The 14,382-nt window shown below is 37.8% G+C and overlaps 1 protein-coding gene across 2 annotated transcripts in view; it reads left to right on the top strand.

The window, feature by feature from the left end:
* RTKN2 (rhotekin 2) overlaps window positions 1–14,382 on the top strand; it is a 78,677-nt gene that overhangs the window by 29,851 nt on the left and 34,444 nt on the right. The gene's annotated exons all lie outside the window — the stretch shown is intronic.

Raw genomic sequence — 14,382 nt, 5'->3', positions numbered from 1 at the left:
TTAGCTTAGGGCAAATCTTCCCCTGCAAAAATAAACAAAAAAAACTTTATTGCCAAAAAATGATAATCATCAGAGCCTTCAGTGAGTCATAAATTTTTTGCTGGTGGAGGGTCTTGCCTCAATGTTGATGGCTGCTGACTGATCAAGGTGGTGGTTACTGAAGGTTGGGGTGGTTGTGACAATTTCATTAAATGAGACGGCGATGAAGTTTGCTGCATCAATTGACTGTCCCTTTCATGAACGATTTCTCTGTAGCATGTGATGCTGTTTGACAGCATTTTACCCACAGTAAACTTCTTTCAAAATTGGAGTCAGTCCTCTCAAAACCTGCCACTGCTTTACCAACTATGTTTATGTAATATTCTAGATCCTTTGTTGTCATTTCAACAATCTTCACAGCATCTTCACCAGGAGTAGATTCCATCTCAAGAAACACTTTCTTTACTCATCCATAAGAAGCAACTCCTCGTCCATTAAAGTTTTATCATAAGATTGCAGAATTCAGTGACATCTTCAGGCTCTACTTCTAATTCTAGTTCTCTTGCTATTTCTACCACGTTTGCAATTACTTCCTCCACTGAAGTCTTGAACTCCTCAACGTCATCCATAAGGGCTGGAATCGACTTCTTCCAAACTCCTGTTAATGTTGATATTTTGACCTCTTCCCTTGAATCGTGAATGTTCTTAATGGCATCTAGAATGGTGAATCTTTTTCAGGTTTTAATTTACTTTGACTAGATCCATCAGAGGAATCACTACCTTTGTCAGCTATAGCCTTACAAAATGTATTTCTTCAATAATAAGACTTGAAAGTTGAAATTACTTCTTGATCCATGGGCTGCAGAATGGATGTTGTGTTAGGTTTGAAAACAATGTTAATCTCGTTGTACATCTCCATCAGAACTCTTGGGTGACCAGGTGCATTGTCAATGAGCAGTAATGTTTTGAAAGAAATCTTTTTTCTGAGCAGTAGGTCTCAACAGTGGGCTTAAAATGTTCAGTAAGCCATGTTGTAAACAGATGTGCTGTCATCCAGGCTTTGTTGTTGCATTTATAGAGCACAGGCACTGTAGATTTAGTATAGTTCTTAAGGGCCCCTGAATTTTCAGAATAGTAAATGAGCATTGGCTTCAACTTAAAGTCACCAGCTGCTTTAGCCTCTAGCAAGAGAGTCAGCCTGTCCTTTGAAGTTTGAAGCCAGGCACTGACTTCTCCTCTCTAGCTATGAAAGTCCTAGATGGCATCTTCTTCCAATTCTTCCAATAGACGGCTGTTTCATCTACATTGAAAATCTGTTGTTCAGTGTAACCCCTTCATGAATTCTCTTAGCTAGTTCTTCTGGATAACTTGCTGCAGCTTCTCCATCAGCACTTGCTGCTTTACTCTGCACTTTGATGTTATGGAGACAGCTTCTTTCCTTAAACCTCATGAACCAACCTCTGCTTACTTCAAACTTTTCTTCTACAGCTTCCTCACCTCTCTCAGCCTTCGTAGAATTGAAGATTGGGGCCTTGCTCTGGATTAGGTTTTGGCTTAAGGGAATGCTGTGCCTGGTTTGATCTTCTATCCAGACCACTAAAATTTTCTCCATATCAGCAATAAGGCTGTTTCTCTTATCATTTGTGTGTTCTGTGGAGCAGCACTTTTAATTTCCTTTAAGAACTTTTCCTTTGTATTCACACCTTGGCTGACTGTTTCGTGCAAGAGGCCTAGCTTTCAGCCTGTCTTGGCTTTTGACATGCCTTCCTCACTGAGCTTAATCATTTCTAGCTTTTGATTTAAAGTGAGAGATGTGTGACTCTGCCTTTCATTTGAACGCTCAGAGGCCATTGTAGGGTTATTAATGGGCCTCATTTCAATATTTTTTGTCTCAGGGAATAGAGAGGCCCGAGGAGAGGGAGAGAGACAGGAAAACAGCTGGTCAGTGGAGCAGTCAGAACACACACAACATTTATTGATTAAGTTTGCCATCTTATATGGGTACAGTTTGTGGCGCCCCAAAACAAATTACAATACTAACATTTAAGATCACTACTACAGGTCACCATAGCAAGTATAATAATAGTGAAAACGTTTGAAGTATTGTGAGAATTACAAAATGTGACACAGAGACCCAAAGTGAGCAAATGCTGTTGGAAAAATGGTGCCAATAGACTTGCTTGATGCAGGGTTGCCACAAACCTTCAATTTGTAAAAAATGCAATATCTGTGAAGTGCAATAAGCAAAGCACAAAAAAATGAGGTATGCTTGTAGGTATCAGACTTTCTTTTAATTCTAATTCTTTTTAATTTTTTGAAAATGCTGTTTATGAATCATTAAATTGATTTCATGATTCATGAATGGATATCATCCATTGAAAAACAGTCATAGAAGACGTAAGTTTCTCCTAATATAAATGTCATTAAAAAAGAGGAAGGGGACCCTTTAATTTTCTTCCTTTAGAATTAAGGCCATCTTAAACCTCTTCTAGATTAAGATTATGGCTTAAAGGTACTTTAATTAAATTAAAGATACTTTAACTCAACCATAAGGTAGTGGAACTATTTCTTTTTGATGATTAAATGAACAATTTTATTTCAAGGTTGAAACATAGACTTTAGAGCTGAAAGAGACCTTTGAGATAAATCCCCAAGTCCCGTAGTTCTAAAACATTTTTAAGCAGAAAAATTTCCATATTTAAAAAATGACAGGACTGGTAGTGTCCTGGACAAATTGCATTATTCCCTGGACCTCACTTTTATCATATGAAGGTAAGGATGCTTACACACAATCATTTCTTTTTAGAAGGCTCCTTAGAGATAATTCTAGGGTTTCATACACCTTTAAAGCATATGAAAACAATGAGTGGGGCTCTCAAACAGATTAAAACTTCATTGTTTGGCAGCAAATACTTAAATTTTTATCCTGTCATTTATTATTTGTCTGACCCAGGGCAGCTTAATTTAAATCTCTGGGTTTTTGTTTTTCCTTCTGTAAAATGGGAATAACAATAATGTGATAATCTATAACCCCATAGCATCATTATGAGATTCAAAAAGATAATTCATGAACTTGGTGTATAATAAGCATTTAGTAAATGTAGCACTATTTTTACTGTTCTAGGACCAGTGCTTTTTCTGAACTTTTTTCCCAAACTCCTGCTGAAGCATTGCAGTTTAGAAACTTGACATGGGATTATAAAATGTAGACAGATATTTTTAAATTTAAAACCATTGTTTATAATTTCATAGAAGATAATCTAAGTGATGTTAGAACTTGTATGTAACCTGCATTCCTCTTCAAAGCCTAGAGGAATTTTTAAGAATAACATTATTGGTATTAAGTTTTTTTTAATAGGGACTGACATTTGTCTTGAAGTGTTTGTTTTCTTATTCACATTTGTCATTCTACTTGGTTTATACCTGAATCCAAGCACTAATTTTCTTTATGAACATTTACCATGAAATTTGCCTGCCGTTTTGCTTATTTATACTATTAAAGTTGGCTAAAAGAGTAAAACCTTTTACAACGTTTCACCAAATCCTGTTCTCCTAGTACTAGCACTCTGATGAGCATCTGGTGTGAGTCCTGAGTTAAACTCATAGCCCAGGACCACTCTTACCTGATAACTTCATTAACTGACCACTTCAGCATCGTGATAGGAGTTTGAGAACAGCGTTAGAAATCGGAAAGCATAAGGGGATCAGTTTTGTTTCTTCAATTGTGATCTAGTTCAATGAGAAGATTCCTAATGCAGCTTTTAATTTTTAACCAAAATAGCATAAATCATCAAATTTGGGCAATATATATCTTCTCTAGTAATATGGCATGTGACCAAATATAGCTGTTGTTTCTGACAAAAGAGTACATTTTTTCAGACTTCCATTTAAAGTAGTCATTTATTTTTTCATAACATTTTTGGACACCCCTCCCCCCCAAAATGTTATAACAATTGGCCTATTTGATTAAAAAAATGTAGCTGATTAAACTTTTGGGAACTCAATATTAGGGTTGGCTAGAAGGAATGAGTGTAATGTTTTAGTAAGAAAATGTTATCCTGACAAGAATGCTTTAAAAGTGAGATCACTGTTGGTTTTGGAAGCATTGGCATTTTAATTAGTCATGGTTTAAAAATGAAGTAACTTGACATATCATCATAAAGTATTATTGGATCTGAAAGAAGACAGTGAACATTTTTGGTAATCTTTAGCATGCTCCCTGATGTGATTCATGTATTCACTGTATTTGTGGAATTTAGCTTACTGAAATTCCTTTAGCTAGATTTTCCCAGTGCCTCTGATAGCTGAATTAACTATTTTATGCTTCTCGAGAACTATTTAGTACATTATTCTTCATTGTATAAATATGCATCATTGTGAAAACTGGTAAAATTGAGAATGATTATTTACTCGACAGAAAGGTGTATTAACTTTTTTAAAAAAAGCCACTATAGCACATTTAAAATTAGATTGGAGTTAACAAAGCAAGTGTCCTAACACTTGTCCAGAATAAATGGATCGTTTATGTTTTGAGGAACAGTGGTGTTAACGGTTTGGTAGTGTGAAAGATGATGCAGTGTTCGAACATAACTAACGAATTACTCAGCTATTGAGTATAATTTATTCATTCATTTAATCATCTTAGAAGTGATTATTCAGCAGTAATATCATGTGATACATTGGACTCAAAGGTTTACAGGTCATGTTTCTTGCACTCAAAATTCTTGGAGTAGTAAAATATGGTCATTATGTATCTGTTTTAGCATAAAAACTACCTTAATTTTAAACTATTTTTTAATGAAGTATAAAGGTAATTAGTATAGTATAGTGGGGTTCTCTGTCCAGTAGACCACTTGCTAGCCATGGGCAAGTCAATTACGTGCTCTGAACTTTGGTTTCTTCATCTGATTATGTAGAGCAAAATATCTGCCCTGTCTACCTCGAGTAGTTATTATTTGTGAACCTTTAAAAAGATATTGCTTGTCAAACTGCCTTAAATTACACATAGGTAGATGTAGTAACGTTATAATGCTTTGTGTGTCTCTGTTTTTTAGAGGAGGTTTTCATCCTGGCATGACTTTACCACATTTATCGTTTCATTAAAAAGTAATATAAACTTGAAAAATAGAATTTAGAAGAGAAAAAAAGTTATTCAAAGTTCAACCACCCTAAGTCAAATACTCTTTATTAATTTTGAACTGATATTCCCCCCCCCTTTTTTTTTTTGGTGAAGCAGATTGGCCCTCCACTAAATCTGTTGCCAGTTATCCTCTTTTTGCTTGAGGAAGATTGTTGCTGAGCTAACATCTGTGCCAGTCTTCCTCTGTTTTGTATGTGGGACACTGCCACAGCATGGCTTAATGAGCAGTGTGTAGGTCCACACCTGGGATCTAAATTTGCGAACCCTGGATTGCCAAAGTGGAACACGCAAACTTAACCACCATGCCACCAGGCTGGTCCCTCTTCCAGGTTTTTAAATACCTAGCTTTGGGAGATATTTAGATATTCATAATTATGCTATACATTCAACATTTTTCTGAAGTTATTACAGAGTCTTCACATAAATATTTGAATGACCACATTGTTTATCAATTGGCCCTATTATATCATAGTCTATTTAATCATTCTTAGAGAAGGTTGTCACTAACTTTTTTTTGTATTGCTATTTTCATATGTGTCATTCATTGGAAATAGAGGCAAATGTCTTACATCTTTACCTTCAAGTAGTTGAGGAAAAGCTGTCTTAATCACAATTATTTCTTAAGGCCTGAGAAAAAAATTTAAACATAGACCTTGGTCATCACATAATTTTAGCCTATTCTACCCCATAAGTTGCTTTCTGAACATGCCGCCTCTCCACTGCACTCAGTGCAAAGGCACAGCCTATAACATAGCTGCCTCCTGTGCACACCAATAGCAGCATTTTATATTCCACTGTGTATCGAAATGATGCTTTTCCTGAAGTGAAGAATACTCAAATGTTTTTAGTGGTCAGTGAGAATAAATTACAGTGTCACTTCTAAAAATAAAACCAAAAATTTCTTCATTCCCTTGCTGTCCCTCTCCCTGCCTCCCATCATTTCAGATATTTTTCTTGATGGACTTGAAATACATGTGACTATTCATCTAATACCTTGACCTCTCAGTTTCATATAACCTCCTTGCCTCCAGCGATCTTGTCCTCTCACCTGTTTCAGCCGTCCCCCTGTTGATTATACCCTGGATCTTGTCATTACTAATAATTGCAAAGCTAAAATTTTTGTAGTAGGTATCCCAGTCTACCCACCACCTCCTGCATTTCCAGCTTGCTCCCGTCCCTGCTTTGATGCCACGTTAGCTCAGACTCCATGATTTACCATTTTATTATTTCCTAGCATTTCTCTCCTTTTGTCATACTTACCTTGGAAAAACTCCAACTTCGGTTAAATCCTACTTTTAGCTCTTCTGCACCTGCACTCATGAGGAATAGATGAGGAAGCTGGAGAAAAAAAGTCATAGTGACTGCTCTCACTTTACACACGTGATCACCACCCTTAAGTGATTTTCAATATGACTGAGCAAAAATCCTACTGAGTTTCCATAGCCTTCCACTTCACATCGCTTCAGAGTATTTCACATCATGTTACTTTCTCTTCTGAAACCGCATACCCTCTCTTCTCCACTCCTTATTCAAAGCTGATGACTTTGTGGTCATGTATCATTGACACTACTGACGCAATCAGAAGAGAGCTTGCATATCCTCCGTCTACCAAATCTACCAGCCTAGCTGTGTCTGTATCTTTATCTGCTGCTTTCCTTCCTTGTGAACTGCCTTTGCCTCATCTAAGGCCACCTACTTGTGCACTAGGTCCAAGTAGACTCCTGCTGTACATGTCCCCTCCTCTGCTACACCATCAGTTTCTTCCACTGTCATTTCCACAAACATATAAACATGCTGAAATTCCTCTCATTTCTACTGCCTCCTTTCACAGCTATCCTTTACAGAACAGTTTTTTATACTCCCTATCTTCACTCCCTCTCCTCACGTTCTCACTTGGACCATTTCAATCAGCTTTCATCATGTTACCTCCATCCCACCCTACAGAAAGTGCTCTTGTCGAGGTCAACAGGGATCTACGTGTTGTCAAAGCCTATGGTCGGTTATCAGAATTCCTCCTCCTGGACCTTTCAACATTATTTAAAACAATTTATCACTCTTCTCGGAACACTTCTTTTTTTTTTAATTTTTAAAAAAATTTTTATTGAGGTTATGATAGTTTACTACCTTGTGAAATTTCAGTTGTGCATTATTGTTTGTCAGTCATGTTGTAGGTGCACCACTTCACCCTTTGTGCCCACCCCCCAAACCTCCTTTCCCCTGGTAGCCACTAATCTGTTCTCCTCATCTACATGTTTAACTTCCACATATGAGTGGAGTCATACAGAGATTGCCTTTCTACATCTGGCTTATTTCACTTAACATAATACCCTCAAGGTCCATCCATGTTGTTGTGAATGGGATGATTTTATCCTTTTTTAAGGCTGAGTAGTATTCCATTGTATCTATATATATCATATTTTCTTTATCTAATTATCAGTTGATGGGCACTTAGGTTGCTTCCACATCTTAGCTGGTGTAAATAATGCTGCAATGAACATAGGGCTGCATGGGACTTTTGGAATTGCTGATTTCAAGTTCTTTGGATAGATACCCAGTAGTGGGATGACTGGGTCATATGGTATTTCTATTTTTAGTTTTTTGAGAAACCTCCATGCTCTTTTCCATAGTAGCTGCACCAGTTTGCATTCCCACCAGCAGTGTGTGAGGGTTCCTTTTTCTCCACAACCTCTCCAACATTTGTTACTTTTTGTTTTGGTTATTTTTGCCATGCTAGTGGGTGTAAGGTGATATCTTAGTGTAGTTTTGATTTGTGTTTCCCTGATGATCAGTGATGATGAACATCTTTTCATGTGCCTATTGGCCATCTGTATATCTTCTTTGGAGAAATGTCTGTTCACGTCTCCTGCCCATTTTTTGATTGGGTTGTTTGATTTTTTGTTGTTGAGTTGTGTGAGTTTTTATATATTATGGAGATTAACCCTTTGTCAGATATATAACTTGCAAATATTTTTTCCAATTGGTGGGTTATTTTTTTGTTTTGATCCTGTTTTCCCTTGCCTTGAAGAAGCTCTTCAGTCTGATGAAGTCCCATTTGTTTATTCTTTCTATTGTTTCCCTTGTCTGAGAAGACATAGTGTCCGAAAAGATCTTTTTAATACTGATGTCAAAAAGTGTACTGCCCATATTTTCTTCTAGAATCCTTATGGTTTCAGGTTTTACCTTTAGGTCTTTGATCCATTTTGAGTTTATTTTTGTGACTGGTGAAAAAGAGTGGTCAATTTTCATTCTTATACATGTGGCTGTCCAGTTTTCCCAGCACCATTTGTTGAAGAGACTTTCTTTTCTCCATTGTATGCCCTCAGCTCCTTTGTTGAAGATTAGCTGTCCATAGATGTGTGGTTTTATTTCTGGGCTTTCAATTCTGTTCCATTGATCTGTGCACCTGTTTTTGTACCAGTACCATGCTGTTTTGATTACTGTAGCTTTGTAGTATGTTTTGAAGTCAGGGATTGTGATGCCTCCAGCTTTGTTCTTTTTTCTCAGGATTGCTTTAGCAATTTGGGGTCTTTTGTTGCCACATATGAATTTTAGGATTCTTTGTTCTAATTCTGTAAAGAATGTCATTGGGATTCTGATTGTGATGGCATTGAATCTGTAGATTGCTGTAGGTAGAGTGGACATTTTAACTATGTTTGTTCTTCCAATCCATGCACATGGAATGTCTTTCCATCTCTTTATGTCGTCATCCATTTCTTTCAGAAAAGCCTTGTAATTTTCATTGTATAAGTCTTTCACTTCTTTAGTTAAATTCACCCCGAGGTATTTTACTCTTTTGTTGTGATTGTGAATGATATTGTGTTTTTGAGTTCTTTTTCTGTTAGTTTGTTATTATAGTATAGAAATCCTACTGATTTATGTAAGTTGATTTTATACCTTGCAAATTTGCTGTAGTTGTTGATTATTTCTAATAGTTTTCCAATGGATTCTTTGGGGTTTTCTGTATATAAGATCATGTTGGCTGCAAACAGTGAGAGTTTCACTTCTTCACTCCCTATTTGGATTCCTTTTATTCCTTTCTTTTTCCTAATTGCTCTGGCCAAATCCTCCAGTACTATGTTGAATAAGAGTGGTGGTAGAGGGCATCCTTGTCTTGTTCCTGTTCTCAGGGGGATGGCACTAAGTTTTTGCCCATTGAGTATGATGTTGGCTGTGGGTTTTTCACATATAGCCTTTGTTATGTTGAGGTAATTTCCTTCTATCCCCATTTTGTTCAGAGTTTTTATCATAAATGGCTGTTGGATCTTGTCAAATGCTTTCTGTGCATCTATTGAGATGATCATGTGGTTTTTATTCCTCAATTTGTTGATGTGGTGTATCACATTGATTGATTTGCTGATGTTGAACCATCTCTGTGTCCCTGGTATGAATCCCACTTGATTGTAATGTATGATCCTTTTGATGTATTGCTGAATTTGGGTTGCCAAAATTTTGTTTAGAATTTTTGCATCTATGTTCATCAGTAATATTGGCCTGTAGTTCTCCTTTATTGTGTTATCCTTGTCAGGCTTTGGTATCAGAGTGATGTTGGCGTCATAGAATGTGTTAGGAAGTGTTCCATCCTCCCTAATTTTTGGAATAGCTTGAAAAGTGTAGGTATTTAATCTTTTCTGAAAGTTTGGTAGAATTGGAAAGCCATCTGGGTCCTGGGGTTTTCTTCTTTGGGATGCTTTTGATCGCTGTTTCAAGCTGTTTCCTTGTGATTGGTCTGTTCAGATTGTCTGTTTCTTCTTGTCTCAGCTTTGGGAGGTTGTAAGAGTCTAAGAATGGATCCATTTCCTCTAGATTACCCATTTTGTTGGCATATAGTTTTTCTTAGTATTCTCTTATAATCCGCTGTATTTCTGTGGAGTCTATTGTTATTTCTGCTCTTTCATTTCTGAGTTTGTTTATTTGAGCTTTCTCTGTTTTTTTCTTTGTAAGTCTGGCTAGGGGTTTGTCAGTTTTATTTATCTTCTCAAATAACCAGCTCTTTGTTTCATTGATCCTTTCTACTGCCTTTTTTGTTTCTATAGCGTTTATTTCTGCTCTGATTTTTATTATTTCTCTCCTTCTGCTGACTTTGGGCTTTGTTTGTTCTTCTTTCTCTAATTCAGTTAGGTGTAGTTTAAGATTGCTTATTTGGGATTTTTCTTGTTTGTTAAGGTGTGTGTGTATTGCTATGAATTTCCCTCTTAATACAGCTTCTGCTGTATCCCATATAAGTTGTTATGGCATGTTATCATTTTCATTTGTCTCCAGATATTTTTTGATTTCTTCTTTAATTTCTTCAATGATCCATTGCTTGTTCAATAGCATATTATTTAGTGTCCACATCTTTGTCGCTTTCTCAGCTTTTTCCTTGTAATTAATTTCTAGCTTTATAGCATTATGACCAGAGAAGATGCTTGTTGTTATTTCAATTCTTTTAAATTTATAGAGACTGTACTTGTTTCCCAACATGTGGTCTATCCTTGAGAATGTTCCATGCGCACTTGAGAAGAATGTGTATTCTGCTGTTTTTGGATGGAGTGTTCTATATCTGTCTATTAAGTCCAACTATTTTAGCTTTTCATTTAATTCCACTGTTTCCTTGTTGATTTTCTGTCTGGATGATCTGTCCAATGATGTGAGTGGGGTGTTGAGGTCCTCTATTGTTTTTGTGTTATTTTTGATATCTTCTTTTAGGTTTGTTAATAGTTGCTTTATGAACTTTGGTGTTCCTGTGTTGGATGCATAATATTTATAAACATTATTTCTTCTTCTCCTTTGATCATTATATATTGCCCCTCTTTGTCTCTCTTTGCCTGCCTTATCTTGAAATCTGCTTTGTCTGATATAAGTATTGTGACACCTGCTTTCTTTTATTTGCCATTAGCTTGGAGTATCATCTTCCACCCCTTCACTCTGAGCCTGTATTTGTCATTGGAGCTGGGATGTGTTTCCTGGAGGCAGCAGATTGTTGGATCTTGTTCTTTAATCCATCTTGCCACTCTGTGTCTTTTTATTGGAGAGTTCAGTCCGTTTACATTGAGGGTGATTATTGATGTATGAGGGCTTAATGCTGTCATTCTGTCACTCATTTTCCGGTTTTCCTACATTTCCTTTGTTTCTCGTTCTGTGTGTTTTCATCTACCCATTGACTTCTGCAGTTTCTTATGCTGTGTTTGTTAATTTTTTCCTTATTTATTTTTTGTGTCTCTGTTCTGCTTTTTAGTTTAGTGGCTACCCTGAAGTTTATATTCAGAATCTCGTGCATAACATAGTCCATTTTCTGATGGCCTCTTCTTGCCTTAGTCTAAACTGATTCAGTCCCTTTCCTCCTCCCCTCCTAAGTTATTATTCTCATATCTTATTGCAACTTGTGTTGTGAGTTTGTGGTTAAAGTGACAAGATTGTCTTTGTTTTTGGTGTTTTCCTTCCCTTTATCCTAATGCTATAGTTGAATATTTGCTATTTTATTCTGATTCTATCTATTTGTCCCCTTACTCTGTGTTTTGTGACCCATTTCTCCCTTTTTTTTTCAGGTGTGAGGGCCTTCTTGGGAATTTCTTGTTGGGGGGGGGGTCTCATGGCTGCGAAGTCCCTTAGCTTTGGTTTGTCTGGGAAAGATTTAATTTCTCCCTCATATCTGATGTATATTTTCACTAGATAGAGTATTCTTGGCTGAAGATTTTTATCTTTTAAAGTTTTGAATGTGTCATTCCATTCTCTCCTAGCTTGTAAGGTTTCTCAGAGAAATATACTAAAAGTCTGATGGGGGTTCCTTTATAGATTATTTTCTTCTGTCTTGCTGCCCTGAGTATTCTTTCTTTGTGATTCATTTTTGCCAGTTTTACTACTATATGTCTTGCAGTAGGTCTTTTTACATTGACAAATCTAGGAGATCTGAAAGCTTCCTCCGTACACATTTCCTTCTCATTCCCTAGATTTGGGAAGTTCTCTGCTGTTATTTCTTTCAGCACGCTTTCTGCTCCGTTCTTCTTCTCTTCACCTTTTGGAATACCTATAATTCTTATGTTGCATTTCCTCATTGAGTTGGATATTTCTCAGAGACTTTCTTCATTTCATTTTAGTCTCAGTTCTCTCTCCTCCTCTGTGTGGAGCAATTCAACATGTCTATCTTCGATTATGCTGATTTGCTCCTCTATGGTGTCCACATGTGCATTCAGAGAATCCATATTTTGTCTTATCTCTTCCATTGTGTCTTTTATCTCTAGTATTTCTGATTGATTTTTCTTTATAGTTTCAACCTCTTTTGCAAAGTAGCTCCTGAACTTGTTGACTTGTTTCTCTATATTCTCTTTTACCTCATTGAGTTTTTTGACGACGGGTATTCTGAATTCATTGTCATTTAGTTTACTCATTTCTGAGTCCTCAGGACAGAATTCTGGGTATTTGTTTTCTCTCTGTTTTGATGAACTTCTTGATGCTGGAAGCACAGGTTTTTCCCATTGTGACGTTATTTGGTTGCTGTTACAGCCTATCCTCACTGGATGGGGGTCGAGAGCCGCATATTCTGAGCCCTCTGCCTTCAGCTGAGATGGGGTGATACAGCACAGGTGGTGGGGGGGCGCTTTCTCTTGTGCGCAGTCCCCGGTTTCCTGATTAGCTCTTGCTATCTGGTCTCCTGGGATCTTGGCTTGATGAGGTCACCCCACATGAAAGTTTCACACTGTTAGAGGGCTTCTCTCGAGGCTGCAAGGGCGCTAGGGAGTCCTGGGTGATCCTGTGGATGCATGAGCTCTCCCCCACTCCTTCCCTCACAGAGCTTCCCACAGCAGTGATCTCAGTGTTTAGGGGAGGGAGCGAAGTTCTTTCTTACCCCATTCCAGCTCCTCCAAGGGGGGCTCCAGTCTCTCTGTCCTCCATCATTTGGCTGCCGTGACTCTCTGAGGATTCCTGTGCTATTAGGATATTTTCTGTTGGAATATGGTTGCTCCTTTTTTTTGTATGTTGGAGGGGAGACAGTCCTGGGCAAGCTTACTCTGCCATGCTTCTGACATCACCTTGAATCACTTTATTAACTTGCCTTCTAGGACACTACTTTCCTGGTCTTTCTTCTACCTTAGTGACTGCTCCCACCTGTCCTCTTGTTCATTGCTCTTCAACTTAATCTGAAATGATAGAATGCTTGTGCCCAGTATTCAGTCCTTGGACTTCATTTAGCTTTCATTCAATTTAATCTATATACTGGTAACTCCCAAATTTTATTCTCCAATACTTGTTCCTCTCCTAACTCCAGATTCGTATACACAGCTGCCTACCCTACAACCCATCTAGATATCTAAAACAGTCTCAAACTTAACTTGTCCAAAACTAAATTCTTACTTACCATATCTGTTCTTCTCTCACTCAGCCTCATTGTGGTTAGTAACAATTCCATTTTTCTAGTTGCTCAGGCTGAAAGCCTTGGAATTGTCTTTGATTCTTTTCTTTTTTCCAAATCCCATGTCCACATTGGGTGAACTTTAAGAATAGATCAGGAATCTTACCACTTCTCACCACCCCACCAACAACCACTCTATTCCAATCCTATGTCAGCTCTTGACTGGTTACTTGCAATAGCTGTCTAGTTGGTGTCTCCATTTTCACTTTGGCCTCTGTGATCTACTCTCCACACAGCAACCAGAGAGATCATTTAAAGATACAAGTCAGGGGACTGGCCCCTGGCCTAGTGGTTTAGTTTGGCATGCTCCACTTCAGCGGCCCAGGTTCAGTTCCTGGGCACAGACCTGCACCACTTGTCAGCAGCCATGCTGTGGCGGCAACCCACATACAAAATAGAGGAAGACTGGCACAGATGTTAGCTCAGGGCAGATCTTCCTCAAGCAAAAAGAGGAAGATTGGCAACAGATGTCAGCCCAGGGCGAATCTTAGCACCAAAAAACAAAATAAAGCTAATCAGGAACCAGCCCTGATGGCCTAGTGGTTAAAGTTCAGTGCACTCTGCTTTGGCGTCCCAGGTTCATTTTCCGGTTGTGGAATCACACCACGTGTCTGTCAGTTGCCATGCTGGGCAGAGGCTCACAGTGAAGAACTGGAACAACTTACAACTAGCATATATAACCATGTCCTGGGGCTTTGGGGAGGGAAAAGAAAGAAAAAAAGAGGAAGACTGGCAACAGATGTTAGCTCAGGGCCAGCCTTCTTCGCCCCCCCCAAAAAAGGTCAAGGTAAATCAAACCATACTGTACACTTTAAACTTATATAATAATGTATGTAAATTATTTCTCGATAAAACTTCTGGGGGAAAAACCCAAGAG

Source organism: Equus caballus, chromosome 1 (assembly GCF_041296265.1).
Source record: "Equus caballus isolate H_3958 breed thoroughbred chromosome 1, TB-T2T, whole genome shotgun sequence".
NCBI lineage: Eukaryota > Metazoa > Chordata > Mammalia > Perissodactyla > Equidae > Equus > Equus caballus.
Note: the sequence above shows the minus strand (reverse complement) of the source record. Positions and strands in the feature narration are given on the sequence as shown.